Source organism: Mustela putorius, unplaced genomic scaffold (assembly GCF_011764305.1).
Source record: "Mustela putorius furo isolate JIRA1106 unplaced genomic scaffold, ASM1176430v1.1 tig00000228_pilon_pilon_pilon, whole genome shotgun sequence".
NCBI classification, from domain to species: Eukaryota; Metazoa; Chordata; class Mammalia; order Carnivora; family Mustelidae; genus Mustela; species Mustela putorius.
The window spans coordinates 7,055,415-7,075,404 of NW_025421322.1; positions in this window are offsets into that span (position 1 = coordinate 7,055,415).

Here is a 19,990-nt window from a genome sequence, read left to right on the forward strand (position 1 = left end):
GAAGAGAAAGATCTGGGCCAGAGATTAGAATCTGGGAGGAATCAGGGTATAGGTGGCCGCTGAAGCCAGAGGAGAGGCTGCAATCCCTTAGGAAGAGTAAACAAGAGATAAGAGAACTGACAGTGGGTCCCTGGAGAGCTGCAGGCTCTGGAGGGAGGCTGAGAGGCTGGAGCCATGTGGTGAAATGTTGGCGAAGGGTGACAGGCTAGGACTTCTCCTCCATCCCCAGAACTTACAATTTCTTGGTCTACCATGACATAAAGTAGAGAGGAGAGGCAAGCAAGGTCTGATTCAGAAAGTGAAAGTGTCACACAGGTTAGGAAAAACATCCTCTCTGACCAGCGAATATTATTTGTAATTTTCATTATACTAATTACTGTGGTTTTTAAGCTCATTAAAATTAAAAAAAAATTTTTTTTGAACTCTCAGGGATGCTTGGCTCAATTGGTGGAGCGTGCAACTCTTGATCTTGCGATTGTGAGCTCAAGCCCCAGACGGGGTGTACAGCTTAATTAAAAAAAAGAACGGTAGGGCTCCTGGGTGGCTCAGTCATTAAGCGGCCACCTTCGGCTCAGGTCATGATCCCGGGGTCCGGAGACAGAGCCCATCATTGGGCTCCCTGCTTGGTGGGAAGCCTGCTTCTCTCTCTCCCTCTCCTCCTGCTTATGTTCTCTCTCTCTTTACGTCTTGCTCTGTCAAATAAATACATAAAATCTTTTTTTTTTAATGAAGTAAATAAAAATGATAATAATAAAATCTTCAACATTTTATGTTGAGTAGATTGTGTCTAAAGATAGTCACAACAACCTCTTCTATGCTGCCTCTTCCAAGGTGACTTTGCTATTCCTGCATTTAGGGTGAAATCTGTGTCCTCAACCTGGTGAATGGGTGCTGGCCCTGTGACTCCCTTTGACCCAGAGAATCAGGGGGGTGGCAATGGGGGACTTCACACCTTAAGGTCTTAAGAAGCCTTTGGAGGCTTCCATTTTCACTCTCTTGGAAACCAGCCAGGAGGCAGAGGCTAAACTCCTGAATAAGAACATTTGAACGGAGAATGGCCACGACGAGACCAAGGCGCCCCAGTGGACAGCCAGACCCAGGACTCCGGATGCATGAACAGGCCCACTTGGGACCCTCCAGCACCCAGCCAAGCAGGCCCAGATGACACAGCCTGGAGCAGAGATGAGTTCTACTTGAAGTCCTGACCCAAAGAATCAAGAATGATTTGTGGAAGAGCAACCCACACAGCATTTCTGGAGGGAAGGCACTACCCCCCCCTCTTCTGCCTGTAGGAGTATCCCTGGGTCTTGGGGTGGTTTGCTGTGCCACAAGAAATCACTGAAATGGTGGGTGTGTGAGTGTTTCAGTGCTGAAATGGCAGCCACAGTGTTTGAAATATTCATCTTATAAGAATACTCAAAAAAAAAAAAAAAAGGAAAAAAAAAAAGGTAAGCCAGCTGGGAGAAAGCGCCAGGAAGGAGGGCTAGAAAAATGGATGAAATAGGAAAGGAAGAACAACTGGAGTAAGAACTAACTTGGAAAAACAGAAAGTATATAGATCTGAAGAAAAAGACACAGCCTCCCCCACCCCCCACCAAGCACTCCATTGAGCTCTCTGGGATGGAAATAAACGTGTAATGGGAAGAAGGAAGGCCACTCAGTTTGATGGCGGGTATGTTAAGCACCAAGGGCTGCCGTGTGCTTTCACAATCCGGGGACCTAATCTGACCCGCTATACAAAGCCCATGGTATATTACAGCACTTTATGCTAGAATTTGTTTTATACAAAATTAAATTTTTTCCACTTTCCTATTTCCCTAAGAGGTACGAAGCTAGTTAGGAGGGTAAGTGGCTCAGCGAGGTTCCAACTAGTGGTAAAATAGAGTTACTCAACATTTTGACTTTTACAAAGTAAAAATAGCCTCATTGCCTTGTTTCTTTTTTAACCAAAGTAATACATGCTGATCATTTAAAAAAAAAAAAAGAATAACAAACAACAAAACAGGAATAAAAGGGGCACCTGAATGGCTCAGTCCTTAAGTGTCTGCCTTCAGCTCATGTCATGATCCCAGGGTCCTGGGATCCAGCCCCGCATCCGGCTTCCTGTTCTGCTGAAAGCCTGCTTCTTCCTCTCCGGCTCCCCTGCTTGTGTTCCCTCTCTTGTGTCTCTCTTTGACGAATAATAAATTTAAAAATCTTAAAAAAACAAAAAAACAAAAAACAACCCAGGAATAAAAGATGAAGTTCTCCTGTGATTCCACTACCCCGAATTAGCAATTAATATTTTGATATTTATTTTTTCAGACTCTTTCCCTCTGCCCAGCCCTCTCACTTTCCCCTCTCTCTATAGAATAAAATGTGCTGTTTTGTAACTTGCTTAAAAAAAAAAAAAGAAAGAAAGCTTTATCTATCATGGATATCTTTCCACACATCGATAACTATCAAGGTAGGATTCTTACAGCTTGCATTTTCTCTGGATAGTGCCAGTTACTAACTTAACTTTTCAGACTTCAGAATCCTGGTAATCGTGGTTGATGTCATGGGTGTGAAAGGTGGGTCTTCCTTTTCAAAGGCCAAACATGGTCCAGCTCCTTTGTCAGCTATAACTGAGACCATAACACAAGCCTGCAGAAGGGAAAGTGACCAAAGACAGCCATGGTTGGGCACCTGGATGGCTCAGTGGGTTAAGCCACTGCCTTCGGCTCAGGTCGTGATCCCAGGGTCCTGGGATGGAGTCCCACATCGGGCTCTCTGCTCAGCAGGGAGCCTGCTTCCCCCTATCTCTCTGCCTGCCTCTCGCCTGCTTGTGACCTCTCTGTCAAATAAATAAAATCTTTAAAAGGAAAAAAAAAAATGGTTAATGGTCCCTCTACCCAGAAAGTAGCATGGCATTTTTAGTTGAAATCTTCTGAATGTTGAGAAGACCTAGAATAACAGAATAGTCACAAATGTTCTCCCTTGGAATTCTTCAGCCCTCACTCCCACCAAGCCTGGCTGTGCAATGTAGTCTTCTCAGGAAATCCTTTGTTTCCATCCTCGAAGTCAAGCACATAGGCTCTTTTGGCTTTCGGTGCTATGTTGTTACCAAAAAAGAGATATAGAACAAATATGGGAAGGGGGTGACCCAAACCAAACAAAAACAGACTGGGAGATGAGATAGCTTCCAAAATATGACATGGTCCTTTTATGGTTTAATGAAGCCTGTGAGCTCCTTTGCAGAATAATGTTTTTAAGCTCATAGATAATATTTGTAAGATGACAGAGAAAACCATTATATGGATATACTATTATCAAAATATCAAAAAATAAAGTTGTCATTTAGCAATAGAGTATACTTTCTTGAACATATTCAATAACAGGATGTAGTGTGGGTCTAATACCCAGAGTACTGAAGTCAGAATGAGCATAAAGGAGATTTGGAGATGTGCAACAGCTGCAACTCACTATGGAAATATCTGTGATTTCTATTAGTTACAAAGTTGCAGGTCATGCTGATGCCACTGTGGGTTTGTTTTCTTTAGTTATAGGGCAGAAAAGGCTCCTCAATTCTAGCCACCAATGTTTTAGGGATCTGGGGGAACCCTGGAGTAAGCACCCCTGCTTGGCCTGCTTTTAAGAAGGAAAAATGAAACCTGGAACACTTTACTCAGGGGAGGGACTAATATCGCCACCTACTTTGCACTCCCTAAAGAGCCACCTGCCCCTCTGAACCCAAAGTGGCCACGCAGCAGAGGGAGGACTAAGGCTGAAGGGCAGTGATTACTTCCTGTCTCAGTGGCAGTTCACATCCCTGGGCAAACTGGCAGGCTTCACCTCCACTACACTTCTGTTTGGCTCTGAAATGAGCTCTTCCTGGGTGTTTTCCTATTGGAATGATGGAAAATGGACACGGGGAGAAGGGGATAAAATCAAAAGTATGACCTTGGGGGCAGTTGCAGGGTTTGAAAATCTCTTTGTGCTGGGCTCTTTTGGTACTCTTGGGCTAGTCATTTTAATGTGCCAAGCCTCAGTTTCTTCAGCTGTAACATGGGAAGAACATAATAACTATACTCAAAGAAGTCAGGGGTGTTGGGAAGAGCTTAAGGAAGTCAATCCATGTGAAAATGTTTGGCGAAGACTGAAGCAGTGCTAATGTGCATAGAATCCCTTGGGGATCCTGGGAAGGGCAGATTCTGATTCGGGGGCCTGGAGTGGAATCCAAGATTCCGCACTCTAACAGTGTCCCAGGTGATGCCTAAGCTGCCAGTCTGGGGTACACATTTTGAGTAGCAAGTACTCTAGAAATGTTCATTGTTAAATCTTTATTGTCACTGTAGTATTCCAGCCAAACCTCTGACACCACGAGAATGACACCTACAGACAGGGAGGAAGACACAACCCATCAAGTGAGGTCAGGCTTCTGCCAGCAGGACACTCTGGTCTCCTAGTTCCACCTCCCCTTCCATGCCTCCCACTACCAACCAGGGTGAGGAGTGGCCATGGCCAAGTCAAATCCGGTTTCAAACAAAATCATACAAATTAACCAAACATGGACTGTAGGAGCAAATATTGAATAGGATGTTTGTGCCCTCCCCCCAAAAGAAGTATATGTAGAAAACATTTTTTATTTATAATGCTAAATAGCTCTCATACTTCCCAGAGAATGCATATATGTTGCATCTTTTGGTTTTGCAAGTCGGATCATTCCGGCACAATTTTTCCAAACATCCCCTTTCTCGTGGCACTCACCGGTAAAGAGCTTTAGACAGTTCCCTAAGACCTAGTACTCTACTCTGAGCTCTGCCTTTGAATGTCTAAGAATGGGCACTGTCAGAAGGGAGGTAATAGGTCATGTCTTATGAAATCTGTGCAAAAACTCTGGAATATATATGCCTGGGAAATTCTCCCACAGGCCCATAAAGATGTTTATCACAGAATTTCTTGGGGTAGCTGAATGTTGGAAACAGTCTAGATGCTTATCACTGGAGAAAAAGATGAGAAAAACATGGCAGATGTGCACTGTTGAAAACTAAGTAACAGAAGTGCCAACCAGATGTACACAGCAGCTTTGACGGATCTAAAAACCCAGAATTAAGGGGAAAATGTAGGAAACAGAATGGGATTTAGAGCACACATTATCATTTCTGTAAAGACACGCGGGCATAAAAATGATATACCTTTTGCAAAAAGGTATCCAGGTACTTATAAAGATATATTAAACATAAGAGTGGGTGCTACGGGGGCAAAGGAAAATGACATCAGGGTCTGGAAGTAAAAAAGAAAAGGTAAAATAAGAAAAGAATCTTGCATAGGTTAATGAGGAATTGCTTAAAAACTGAGTTTTTAACTGAAATTTCTTCACCTGGGATAAAAAGCAAAAGGATAAAAGCAAACAAAACGTCTAAAACCCTCCTCTACCACATGTATAAAGGCTTTACAACGCAGCCCACATGACCGAACCCAAAATTAACTCCCATTTCAGGTGCCATCTTCTTCACAGTTACCTCACAACAGATCCCAGCATCATCACAACATCCCCTCTTTGACATCTTTTTGACTGCAGTCAACTTCCTTTCATCATGGCCTCTTGCAGCATTCATCTTCAATCGGTCCCTAGCAGACAGGGGCTGGGCCCCAACGCGATGTGGGCAACTTCAGCGAAAGATGGGTTAGGATACGTTAAGTCCGGGGGTGGTGTTTCCCTGAGCTTTGGGTGACATCACTGATTTGACAGAACCTTACGAAGTCATTAATCACATAAGGGGCACCTCTCTAATAAGCTTTGAGAGATGGCTTCCCCGAACCCCTAAACCAAAAGGTGGAGCAACCTGGCCTCTAATTAGTTCACACAGCTAATTCAAAACCGTAATGGGTAGTAGTTTGTATTACACTTTGTATTACGGTCCTAGGATACGCCACAAAATTAATACATGATAAGGAGAGGGTTGCTCAAGTTCTTGTGTCCTGACGCATTAAAGTACCATGTCTACTTTCCTGTCCTTCAAGAAATTGTGGAATGAATGCTCCAGAAATGACTGGATAAAACGAAAAAGAGTTTGAATACTGTTAAGGTGAACACTCGAAGCCCCATGGTTTGGGATGGAAATCCGAATCGCTTGAAACTGCAGGTGAAAGCCCATGCAGGTAAGGAGGGGGTATTCATCAGTGGGCCCTCGCATCTTCAGAAAAATGGAAGCCACCTTCTGTTCAGTCAGATCTGGGGCGCCCAGGGCCAGCAGATCAGATATTTGTCTGATTGGTTGTTCTCCAGAAAGCCTGCACTTTCGCTTTCAGAGTGGCAGGAACAGGAAGCAGCTGTGGGAACCCACCTTCCCAGGACAGGTCATTGTGATAGAGCATCATGGGACTCCCCCAGGCTAGAGCCTGCTAACAGCCGGCCTGTTCTGATTGGCTCATTCTCCGGGAGGCGGGGGTGGGGGGGTAGGGGTGTTGAGAGTTTCTCGAGAGATTGAAGAGCCTGGCAAGAGGACTTGGAAGTGGTGTGGAGACCTTGCCTGCCATTATGATCATTGTGGACCCAGAGTCCCACGCTCTGCATTTAAAGGGCTTGGCCTTTGGGGTGGGTTTGTCTCCTTGTACTGATGACTTTTCTCAAAAAGATTAATTTTTAGGTTGGCCTTTTCACCACTCCTCTCCTTATATAAGGACCCAACATTCATTTTTAACATACCCAACTAAGTGGAATGAAAAGACCGACTCACCGCCGAGGGAAGAGCAATTAGGTGCTAAAATGGGTTGGTCCAGGGCCTGCCTTCATGCTCCCGTTGCCACGGCAGTCTGCAGTTTTTAGCTCCAAAAGTCATTGCTGTCTGCTAGGACTTGGATGGTTAGCTTCTGCTGCCTGCAGCTCCAGGAGAGAATCCAAAACCCGAGCATATGCAGAATATTTAAACTTAAATTTGGGTATACGGCTGCTGCTAGAGTGGCATTGGTTCTGTGCTACATTTGGCATTGAAATTTGCCATCTGTCCAGGGTAAGCAGGTGAGGCCACTAGGTGCCCGCTGCTCTGTGGTCCCACAGCTCTCCTGTTTGAGCATTGGAGTTTAATGATTATTATGATATGACAACACTAGAGAAGAAAAAGGATTAATTGGGAGAGAATGGTGGAAGCATACAAAGGACTGTAGTGGAAGAGACATAGATCATCTTGCAAGAGTAAAAATGGGGAAAGAGCAGGATCTCAACCTTGGTTGCTTGTTAGAATCACCTGGGAGGGCTTAAAAATCCCCAGTTCAGCTGTACTCAAGATGAATTAAATCATCACCTCTGGGGAGGAGACCTAGACATCAGTAGTTTTAAAAGCTGTCAGGTGATTCCAGTGTGCAACCAAGGTTGAGAACCACAACTCTAGATTCAGGAGACTTGGTTCTAATCAAGCCATTTACAAACAGCCAGTGTGGTCTGGGGGAAGTCACATATTTACTTTCTCTTTAGTTTTCTTCTGAATGAAAGGAAGGGATTACTTCTAAATGTATTTGACCAAAAGCAACACAATTTTGACTCTCAGGGGCCATTTTGTAAAATGGTTTTCTAGAGCTAGATCTAGATATAGTCAAATAGCAATTGAAAGTCAAGTTGAGGTTCAAACTCTGAAATGTCCTTAAGTATCTGATTTGAATGTTGCTGTCTACTTCAGATTCACCCTACAAACTCTTCCAGCAAAAGTCTGGTAGAAGAACCCAGGTAACTTTCTAGGGCTTCTCTAGGAAGAGGAAATGTTTTTCTCCCTTCATTCCACAAGACTTTAAAAGAAGGACAGTGGGTCTGTTTGTCTCACATTGCTACTTAGCTGAAAAATTAGGCAACTATTGAGAAAGGTCACTAGGGCTTGCTTATACTCCCTCCCTTTCTCTTCCCACATCTGGGGATAATTGCTATCAGCCAAGGACATTTAAAGTGAATCCACTTAAAAAGAGAATCATGGTTTGGTAGTGGGTGTATGGTGGGGGGGAGGGAAGTTTGATTGAAAATTCATATAGAAAAATGATACTAAATGATATTAAAACATACTTTCTTAAGTTTAACAAATCTATGTTATAATTGCAAATGTGCACTGATTTTTTTTTCATTTTTAAAATTTTATTTTTTGAATTTAAATCCAATTAACCTATAGTGTATTATTATTAGTTTCAGAGGTGGAGTCCAGTGATTCATTCGTCCTAGATCACACCCAGTGCTCACTCCACTATGTGCCCTACTTCACATCATCACCCGGTTACCCCATCCTCCCACTCCTGTCCCCTCCAGCGACCCTCAGTTTACTGCACTGATTCTTTTTTTTTTTTTTAAGATTTTATTTATTTATTTGACAGAGACAGATCACAAGTAGGCAGAGAGGCAGGCAGAGAGAGAGGAGGAAGCAGGCTCCCCGCTGAGCAGAGAGCCCGATGTGGGACCCGATCCCAGGACTCCGAGATCATGACCTGAGCTGAAGGCAGCGGCTTAACCCACTGAGCCACCCAGGCGCCCTACTGCACTGATTCTTAAAGAATGAATTAGGTGTTAGTTACTTTTCTCAGCATATATTTTCTGACAAAATTATATACCATAGCAACTTTCATTTTGACTTTTAAAGCCCTGTCATAGAAGAGGTTGGGTTTTGGGGTTTCATTTGTTGCTTTTGCAAACTACTTAAGAGTTTATCAATTTTTCTTAAAGCTTCCCTTTATCTCTTGATATTTAAGTCATTTTCTTCTGAAGGGCTTAACATGGCACACCTCAGAGCTCTGTTTTTCAGTTGTAAGCTGGTTTAAACAGGTCAGATCTTTATCGGTCAATGTTTTTGCTTGAGATGCAAGCAATTCTCCAATACTACTTTTGTCAACTTTGTGAAATCCTGCATCTTTTGCAAGTTTGGCAGTTTTACTGTACTATATTGGCTAAATTTTTTAAATGGCAAAAGACTGATTCACATACATCTTATTGATAGGATAGGAGTGTTAGCTGAGAAATGTTTTAGTAAGGACCAATTTTATGAGTGATTTGTTTATTACAATATATTTTCACTACTCAACTTCCTAACTTTAAGGAATTGGATAATGAACCCTTGAGTAATTATAAATATACATATAAATAATATATCCCCATATATACACAAAAGAGGTCAATGTACACTGTAAAGTATATGCTATGTAATGTAAGTTATTGTAAGGCTTAGTTTTCTAAACTCATAAACCTACCTCCCCTTACTCTACCACTGGCCATTTTCATAGATTACTAGAATTTCTTTTGTTTTTCCCTAAGTAGCCTCTATACCCGATGTGGGGCTTAAACTCACCATTCCAAGATCAAGAGTCCCATGCTCTACCAACTGACCCAGGGAGGCACCCCTCTTTCCAGTAGTTTCTCTAGCTAATAACTGTGTCCTGAGAAAGAAACTGACCAGCTAGTTTTCATGCATTATAATAATGCTAATAATAATCTCTAACACTTATTGAGCCAAGTCTCCCTTCCAAGCACAATTCTGTATTTTATTTTTTGGTATCTACAGCCACCTGTGACTGAAGTGCATAATACCATCTCCATTTTGTAAACAAGTTCACATGCATGCTCTTTTTGGTAACTACCTGTGGAAAGAACTGGGAATGTTCTATAGCAGGTCTCCAGAGGTAGAAATCCCTTCTCCTTTGTCTAGTCTGAAAACCATTTCCCTGGCCCTGAACAGAAGGTAAGTCTGACCTTCGCTCAGCCCCCTCCCAGTATCCTGACCCGTGAACTTCCCACCCCCTCCCACCCCATTTCAACCCTTCAATGCCCAGAGGCTCACCGCCTCCCACAACACTTTGTTTTTATTTTTATTTTAAAATGATTATAATTGTTCAAAAGTTTGGCCTTGGATCACGTGGGTATCTTCCTTCCTGTAGCTCCCATCCCCACTAATCCCAGTTCTGCCATTGTGGGCTTCCTCCCCCATACAAATAAATCTCCGTTTCTGTGGGGATGCCCTTCATATATTGGAAGTCCCTTATCACCTGAACTGTGGTGCGAAGCTTCCTGCTGTGTTTACACATCTTAATCACTTTTTCAGTAGGCTGTAAACTTAGAACCAGAGCTTTTCTGGGCATTGGACATCAATTAGTAAAGGTGAATTAGGACCAATTAGGTAAAGGTTAAACACGGACCAGTAAAGCACTTGTAAAAGTGTTTGTGTAATCCTCCAAAACAAAGGGTGTTTCCCCCTCCAACCACCCCGCCCCCAGCAACTATGTAAAAGGGTCTAAAACTACTAATAGGAATGAAGTACAGAAAGGTTCCAAGGTTGTTAATCCACTTCTGGTGCCTGACCCCGGTGTCCTTCCTACGCTTCTTAAAGCTGGAGATCCTCAGGCTGGGCTTCTGAATTTGTTTTGACAATGGACGTCTTTTTTAAAACAGAGGTTCTCTAAGAGATGGCACTTGAGTTTCAGTAGCTTCTATCTAGCTGATTCTTCCTTTTTAGAAATAGAAGGAGATCCTAATAGTGGAAGAAACAGCCTCTTACAAGTTCATTTCCCTGGACAAAAGCAGGAGAGGCTGGTGGACAGCGTGTGGAAGGGAGAAGGTAATCTTTTGGTTTTCTTGTTTTTTTTTTTTTAAGTGGAAAGATGCTTCAAGGTTTGGGAGTGCAGAAGCTTTCCTTTGTGGTGTCTCCCCCCCAACCCCCTCTGAGGTTGCTCCATGGGTCTGCAGATTCATCTACTCCCAAAGTCACGTGTCATGTGTCCCATTTCCTCTATACCCAGGTCCCCCCGATGAGGGTGCAGAGCAGGAAGAGCAGAGGTGCTGGCAGAGAACTCAGAAAAGAGTCAGAGGGGAGAAGAGTGAGCACAGGTGCAGCTGTATGGAAAGAAAACACCAGTAAGTCTAGCACCGCTCTAAAATCAGATTTCCAAACCCCACTCTTGGGTCCCAGATGGAACTCCCCACAAAAGCTCCTGAGCATCAGTGAAGTTCTGCCACAGGCATCCATTCCTTTGATGATACTTCTGGCTTTGGGAGAGAAGAGAAAAGGAAACTGAGAAGCTGGGCGTGTTGCTAGAAAGGCGCATATGACAAAGACCATAGGCTAGGCACCGGACCCTGGGCTAAATCTTTATTAAGATAATCTCCCTTAACTTCATTCAAGCTACCTGTATCCTCTCTCTGTACAGCAGAAGGAACTGAGACACGTGGAAAGAAATTTAAAAGCAATTCATGCACATTGCATTTGGCAACAATTTCTTGGATATGAAGCCAAAGGCGAAGGCAACAACAAGTCTGCGAGTCATAAATCTGATAATGTCCAGAATATACAGAGAGCTCCTGAATCTCAGCAACAATGAAAAACCCTGATTAAAAAATAGGAAAAGTACTCAGGCATTTCTCGAATGGATCTATGACAAACCAATAAGTGTATGAAAAGGTGCTCAACAGCACTAATCATTAGGGAAACGCAAATCCAAACCACAAGGAGATACCACCTCACATCCATTAGGATGGCTATAGTTAAGGTAAAAACAAAAACAAATTAAATGTGGTAAAGATGTGGGGAAGTGGGAATAGATGCACACCATCAGTGGGCAAGCAAAATGGCGCCACTCCTGTGGAAAACAGTATGGTGGGTCCTCAAAAATCTGAAAACATTCACTACGTGATCCAGCAATTCCACTTCTGGGGATGTACCCAAAAGAATTGAAAGTGGAGTCTGTAAGAGATACTTGTACACCTGTGTTCATAGCAGGGTTATTCACAGTAGCTAAGATGTGGAAGCAACGCAAGTATCCATCAACAGATGAATGGAGAAGCAAAATGTGGTTTATACATACATTGGAATATTATTCATTCTTAAAAAGGAATAAAATGGATGCTACATCATGGATGAAACTTGAAGGCAAATACTGTATGATTCCAATCATATGAATGGTATGGATTGAATGTGTCACTCCAAAATCCATATGTTTGGGAACCTAACCCCCAAGGTGATGGTGTTTGGAGGTAGAATCCTTGGGAGATGATTAGGTCATGAGGGTGGAACCTTCATGAACAGGATTAGGGCCCTTATAAGAGAGACCCCAGAGGGCTACTGTACCACTTCTGCCCCGTGAGGATTGACTGAGAAAATGGCCATCTATGAAACAAGAGTGGGGACACACCAGACACCTAATCTGCCAGCTTCATGGTTTTGGATGTTCCAGTCTCCAGAACCATGAAAAATAAGTATTTGTTATTTCAGTCACTCAACCTATGGTATTTTGGTAGAGCACCCCGGAACGGAACGGACTGAAACAATGAGGTCCCTGAAGTAGTCAAACTTGCAGAGACAGAGTAGAATGATTGTTGCCCGGGGCTGGAGAAGGGGAGGCCGCAGGAATCATTGTTTAATGGGTGGAGAGTTTCCGTTTTGCAAGATAAAAAGAGTTCTGGAACTGGAGCGTGATGATGGCTGCACAAGGACATGAATGTCCTTAATGCCACTGACTCACACCTAAAAATGGTTAAGATGGTAAATTTAATGCGTATTTTATCCAAGTAAAAGAGTGGGGGTGGGGGAGAAAGCATACCATTAAATGAATTCCAGCATATATTAATAATCTAATAACTATTAATAATCTAATTACAGGGGTGCCTGGGGGGCTCAGTCGGTTAAGCATCTACCTTCGGCTCTGGTCATGATCCCAGGGTCCTGGGATCGAGCCCCACATCAGGCTCCTCACTCAGCAGGTAGCCCACTTCTCCCTTACCTGTCATTCCCCCTGCTTGTGCTTGTTCTCTCTGTCAAATAGATAAGTAAAATCTTAAATTAAAAAATCTAATTATATTAATTAATATATACATCAATAACAATATATTAATAACCAATAAGTATAGATAATATCACCAATACTATGATTCAAACTACTCTAATTTAATAATACTAATTGTTTACTATTATATATTAGTAGTTACTGTATTAATGCTAAATAATTATTAATAACCTAATCACTAATACTATGATGTAATTCTATTAAATAAATAAATAAACAATTTTAAAGAGTGATCCAGATGGTCATTGGATTGAGCCCAGGCAGGCCGCCTTCTGTGCCGTGTCTGCCTCTACTTCCCCACCTGGCGTGGGGTCATGTGAGGGTTGTGGCCACTCCTAGAGGCTGGGTCTAATGCTCCCTAAAAGCTGGGGTTTTGGGATGCTTGGGTGGCTCAGTTGGTTGGGTGTCTGCCTTTGGCTCAGGTCATGATCAAGCCCCGCTTCAGGCTCTCTGCTCAGCGGGAAGCCTGCTTCTCCCCTTCTGTCTGCCTGCCCCTCTGCCTACTTGTGCTCTCTCTCTCTGTCAAATAAATAAATAAAATAAAAATTAAAAAAATCTGGAGTTTTTAGTCATGATTAGAGCCATCAGAGCTGTCGTTCCCAAGCTCGAGTACTCGTGAATCGCACGGGGCAGGGCGGGGGGAGTTCAAATACAGATTCTTGAGTTCTGGCCCTAAAGATCCTGATTTGGTAGCTCTGGGGTAGGGCCCGGGAATCATTATTTTCCAAACACTCCTCAGGTGTTTTGGATAATCAGCCAAGTGTGGCAATCACTAGGCTAGATTGTTAGTGTGGCCTTTGTTATGAACCTCAACTAATTCCAGGCACCTGCTTTTCTGGACTTAGATTCAGTTATGAAGTTGCAGACCACACCAAGGTATAACTCCAGAACTCCGGGGCTGGCACTCAGCACTCAGTCCCTTGACAAATATACATCGTGTCTGCCACGTGCTTGCACTGTGCCAGGAACAGAGACTGTTGGAGGAGGAAGGGTCTGTGCTCTCATGGAATCCGTTGGCTGGCAGAGATCTATTAAAGCCTGCCTCTGCGGCCCCCAAACTTCCATTTCCACCAGCCTTTGCTCCCTTGTATTTTGTATTTCTGGGCCTGCCCAACTTACCAGATCATAAACTTCTTTCAGAGCTAGATCTGTGTCTGGTTCATTTGGAGGCTGTCATTTTCTCCTGGACAGCCCCCCCCCCCCCCCCCCCCCCACACACCCAATGGTCCACACCTAGTGTAAAGGCTTATACTCAGTACACGTCTGTTGAGGACATACATGCATGTATATATCAGCAGATATTTACACAGGACCTACTATGTGGCTGGTGTGGCTCCAGGTAACAGGGCTAGGCTGGAGGCAACATTTAGCAGGTGCCCTCTCTAGGTTTGTGCAAGTGCAGAGCAGGGAACTGGTCATGAGAGCCTCCTTGAATGTTGCGCCCTGGGTGCCTCGCTTGCCTCCCCCTTGTCTGAGCCCTGCTAGCTACTAGGGATATAGCCGTGAACAAAGCATCCCGAGATGAGCGGACTCTTTGCCAGGCTGTGCGTGTTGCCCATCCTTAAGTCTTTTTCACTTGTGTGCCACCTGCCTTCCCACCTCAACTGAAGCCATATTCTTCCCCATCCCTCTCTGCTCAGCCCACCTCTAAAGGCAGTCTGCCCAGGACGATGTTCTCCAGAATCTTGTCCCTGACCACCTCAGTGGGAATCCCTGGTGACACTTACTTAAAATGCAGCTTCCCAGGCTCAGCCATTGAGGGCGGAACTCAGGAGTCTGCATCACTGACATGCTCCCTGGGGGGGCGGGTCAAGGCGCTTTACAGGTGGGGGTGAGGGTCTGAGCCCCCTCACCAGTTTCTTCAGTCAGTAATGCTAAAACTGACCAAAAGAAGAGGAAGTTGGGGAGAAGGGCATTTGAACATGCTTCCGTTCCTCAGCGATTCTGTTTGCCAAGGCAGGAAAGGCAGGCACGGGAAGGGGACAATCAGAGCGGCACGTGCTGGCCTTGGCTCTGGCCCTGTGGAACTCTACAGGAGGATCTTCTCTCAGCTCTGTCTTGCCCTTTAGCTGTGCCCCTCCAGGCCCGGCCCCATCCTCCTTGAGATTCTCGAGTTACCTCCCTTACCTCCCTAAAGAGCGAGAGGCTGGCACTGCCAGTAGCTTTGGAAGGTGGGTCAGAAGTTTCTGCGGTGCTGGGTAGGAGCAAGTTGGGTAGGTAAGTGCCTGGGTGAGGATCTGAGAGCCCCAGGGCCCACAAGGAACATGAGAGGGTCTGGAAGTCTGGTCGTCCCTGACCTCCAAGGCAGGCACCTAACATTTTTACTTGCTTCACGTAGTACCCTGCATGGATGCCTGTCATGATATCAGATGCATACTGGTTTTTGGTTTTTTGTTTTTAAGAGTTTATTTATTTATTTGAGAGAGGGAGCATGTGCACAAGTGGGGGGCAGAGACAGAGGGAAAGGGGGAAGCAGACTCCCTGCTGAACAGGGAGCAAGATGCGGGACCCCAAGACCCCAGGATCATGACCTGAGCTGAAGGCAGACACTTAACCGACTGAACCTCCCCAGCGCCCCCAGATGCATACTATTTAATGGCGATCACCTGAATGAAATAAATCAATTGTGTGGTTACCAGTAAACCCGGTTTCCAGGGTGGGGCATACCTTTGGCTTTCCCAACCCATTAGCCCCTTGGCAAGTATCAGCTTCGAGATTCCTCTGGCTGTCCAGCCACACCCAGCTTCCTCCGAGAAGAGTTCAGGAGTGAAGTTTAACTCTGATTTTGAAAGGGTTCAGGCAGGGAGATGGAGGACCCATCAAGTCCAGCTCAGGAAGGAATTCTGGGTCACCATCCCAGTGTCCCTAAATGCCAGTCATCGATCTAGGGCCTCCAACAGCAGGCCATTTGAGTTGAATTGATTAATAACCTGTTTATTTGCTTATAAGATTGAGGACAGTGATTTTCAAGCTTTCAGGCCCATCAGGATCCCCTATGGAGGTGGTCGAAACAGGAGCCCAGCTGCACGTTGGAATCTGGAGTGATAAGGCTTGGGAACTGGTCTTGTATCAGCTCCCCAAGCAATTCAGCTCCACACGTGAGTCTCAGAACCTCTGCTGCTTTGAGGTGGAAACCTCTGCCCCATTGGTTTCTTTACTAAAGCCAGGATCTTTATTAAATTTATTAAATTGTTCCTTTATTGAAGCAGGGTGGGAGCTGCCTTCTCTTCAAGCGTGGTGGTTTGTACTCCGGAGACCTGGTTAAAATGGAACTACCTTTCCCAGACTCCCTTTCCCATGGGAAAGTTCCCATATGGCAGAGTTGGCTGCTGGAGGGATTTGCACAGGATCTGGAAGGTGAACCGGAAGCAGTAGCTATTACTCTTGGAAGGTCATCACGGTTAGATGAGATGACAGGCAGACACCAAGGGGCCAGCTCCGCGCTTGTCCTCACTCTCCTCCACTCCACATCCAGCTTCTCTTACCCACTGCTGACTTGAGAACTGACAGCAGCCCCAGACCCTTCCTCAGATGCTCAGTGACAGAGCCACAGAGAAGGGACCCACACAGGGCACAGCCCCTAAAAGTCCTCCCACAGGCTTCTCCTTGTGCCCTCCACAGTGGTAGGTCGATGCCGTTTGTCTGACTGACTGCTTGGCGGTTCCCTCTCACTCTCAGGCCCTCTGGAGTGGTTACTTCTCCAGCTTCTCCTTCCACTGAGTTAGGCTAATGCCTGTCCTAAATCCCTTATACCAGAACCCACAGCTTCTGCTTCTCTGAATAAACCCTAACTGACCAGACAAGAAATGCTTGGGAATCAGCCTTCCGTGTAGAACCAAAGAAGTGTGTAAATGTCCAAAGGATATTAAGACGTGTAGACACCATGAAAACAGCTAAGAGATAATCCAATCATTCCTACCTTCCAGCATTATAGGGCAACTGAAAAATATAGTTCCCTTAGGTTCTCTGCTGGCAAATACAGGACTTTGGGCAAGTTAGAAAAAGGTGACCTCTTTGGGCAGAATTAGTAAAATCAGCCTTTGCTTCCTCCTGTTTCTCCCTTTAGCTGGCTCCCCGATGCAAGCCGCAACCTGCATAGCTGTTGATAGCGGCCCTTGGTACCTCCTCTACCCTTTAGTGCAGAGTCCAGCCTCTAACTGCTTTCCTAGTATCATCAAGCACAGACAGGTCACAAAACCACCTCACCAACAGGCTTCAGGGAAAGATAGGGGTTCTTTGTACAGCTGTACATTTCCACTGCTACCAGTGTTGAGGGCAGCCATCCTTTCCTGACCACCCATGTGACCAAGTTCTGGAAGGATCCTGCATTTCCCCTATCATAGCCCTCACTATACTGCAATGTGACGATTTATTTGATATCCGTCTTAGCCACCTCACGGTAAGCAGGCATGCTGAGGACACGGTCTCTGATTTGGTCACCTTTGGATCCCCAGTGTCCAGTAGAAGACCTGGCACAGAAGAGCATCCAATGAATATCTGTGAACAGAGTTCATGAGTCAAACAGAGCTAAAGGAAGACTCTTGTCTTCCTCTACTCCCTTCGGACACCAGTCAAAAGTCCCAGGTTGTCACGTGCATATCCAACCTACTGGCCATAAATCAGGGGTTCCCATGGTTCTCTCCTCAGGTTTGAGACTTTCTCACAGAACTCAGGGAAACACTTAGATTAACTGGCTTATTATGAAGGATATAAAGAATATAGATGAACAGCCAGATGAGGAAGTGCATAGGGCAAAGTCTGGAAGGATTCCTAGGGCAGGACACTCTGTTCCTGTGGAGCTGGGCCACCTCCACAGGATGCCAGCACATGGAAGTGTTCACCAATGCAAAAGCTCTCCCAACCCCCCAGTTGAGGGATTTTTATGGAGACTTATCATGACATAGGCATGATGGATTATTAATTCCTCTCCACCCACTCTCCCCTCCCCGGAGGACAGGTGTAGGGCTGTATGTCCCAAGTTTCTGACCATGGTGTGGTCTTTCTGGTCACCAGCCCCCAGCCTGAAGCTCTCCAGGTGCTCACCAAGAGTCACCTTGTTAGAACAAAAGATGCTCCCTTCACCCAGGAAACTCCTAGAAGTTGAGGAGCTCTGTCAGGAGCTAGGGTCGAAGACCAAATATTAGAACAAAAGATGTCCTAGCATCTTTATCACTCAGGAAATCATAAGGGTCTTGGGATCTTGGTGTGAGGAATTGCAGACAGAGGCCAAATATATATATTTTTCTTATGTCATAAGAGGTCACACCTGGTTCTAGAGCTGGGACTTTCTTATCATGCTATATCCTCATTTGAAAGGGTCTGGAACCAGGAACCAGATCTTTGCCTCCCTTTGAGTATGTGATTCACACACAGAGAAACAGGCTAATTACTGGGCACCACGGTCTGCTCTGGTCTGAGGCCTTTGTTGGTGCTTGGTTAATCTTGGCCAATCACAGGCACATCAGGGTTGATAAACAGGCGATGTAAGAGCCCCCCCCCCCCCACTCCATTCTCCAGAGCCCATGATTGCTAATCTATTATGGCCCTTAAACCTTCTCAAGAAAACAAACTCCCCAGGTAGTTACTGCCTATGGCTCAGAGTTACTACAGTAGATAAAAGCCATTCTTCATCCTTAGGCAGCCTCCAAGGGCTGTCTTCCTGTCCTCTGGGCCATTTAAGGCATTAGCTATTTTGTTTACTGGGGGGTCTTCACCAAATAATACCAATAAGTGGGATGCCTGGGTTGCTCAGTGGTTAAGTGTATGCCTTTGGCTCAGGTCATGATCCCAGTATCCTGGGATCGATTCCCACATCAGGCTCCCTGTTCAGCAGGGAGCTGCTTCTCCCTCTCCCACTTCCCCACCTTGTGTTCCCACTCTCTCTCTCTCTCTGTCAAATAAATAAAATCTTTAAAAAACTATCAACAAATGAAGCAGAAATTGAGTCATACATAAATGGCCCCAAATTTATCCAACTCAAGTAACCAATAAATGAATACAAATAAACCATTTTTAACCCAATCAACTGGAAAAGGCAAAAAAATGGCTTTGTGAGTATGGTATGGTGCAATGTTAAGATGGGGGTTGGATATGGAATCAACTGCTTGGGCACAAGTCTGGCCCCACTGGGGGCTGTTTCACTGCAGAGGCCTCCCCTCCCAACATGCAGGCTGGTTTGTCTTGAGTCCAGCTCAGCTGCTAGGGGTCTCTGGACCCCGCCCACCTCCCTGCTCTGCAGTGGCCTCACATTAGCTGCTGAGCTTGGCATCTGGCAGCAGTTGAACCCTCAGTGTGCTATCAGGGGAAGCCAGGAGAGGAGGAGGAGGAAAGATGTGGTGCAAAGGGAAGGAGGTGGAGGGGAGGGGACACAGCCACTTGTCTTCCTGTTCCAGTTCTGCCACTTAGAAACCACATGACCTAGGACAAGTCAATAGTTTGAGCTTCCATTTCCTCATCTGTGAAGCAGGCCAGGGAAAGAGTCATTATTAGCTGCTTAAATGCATCTCACTGGAATATTAAGACCATGAAGTCAAATTAAAATGGTTGACACGAACGTGTTCTAAGTTTGGGAAGGGAAGACTTTGTTTTGTTCGCTACTTTAGAGCATGGAGCCTGACCCATAGCTAGTGGGGTGTTGGGGAAAATGTCTGTGAACAAAAAATCGTTCTCCCCTGGAGGTAGAGGGAGGAATAGGATTAGGAAGGAGCACATGGAGACTTCAGAGGTGGAGGTGATGGTCTATGTCTCTGCTCTCTGGAGGTTACGTGCTTCATTAGTACTCTGTGCGTTTGCATGTTAAATATTCTTTTGCATGCAAAATTAAACTCAAAATGGACTAAAGACCTTAATGTGAGACCTGAAACCATAAAAGTCCTTGAAGAGAGCACAGGCAGTAATTTCTATGACATGTACGATAGCAATATTTTTCTAGATATGTCTCTAGAGGTAAGGAAAATAAAAGTAAAAATAAACTCTAGGGAGTACATCAAAATAAAAAGCTTCTGTGTACAAAGGAAACAATCAACAAAACTAAAAGACAACCTACTAAATGGGAGAAGATTTTTGCAAATGACCTATCTGATAAAGGGTTAGTATCCAAAATATATAAAGAACTTACACAACTCAACACCCTAAGAACAAATAATCCATTTAAAAATGGGTAAAGAACACCAATATATGTTTCTCTAAAGAAGACAACCAGATGACTAGCAGACACATGAAAAGATGC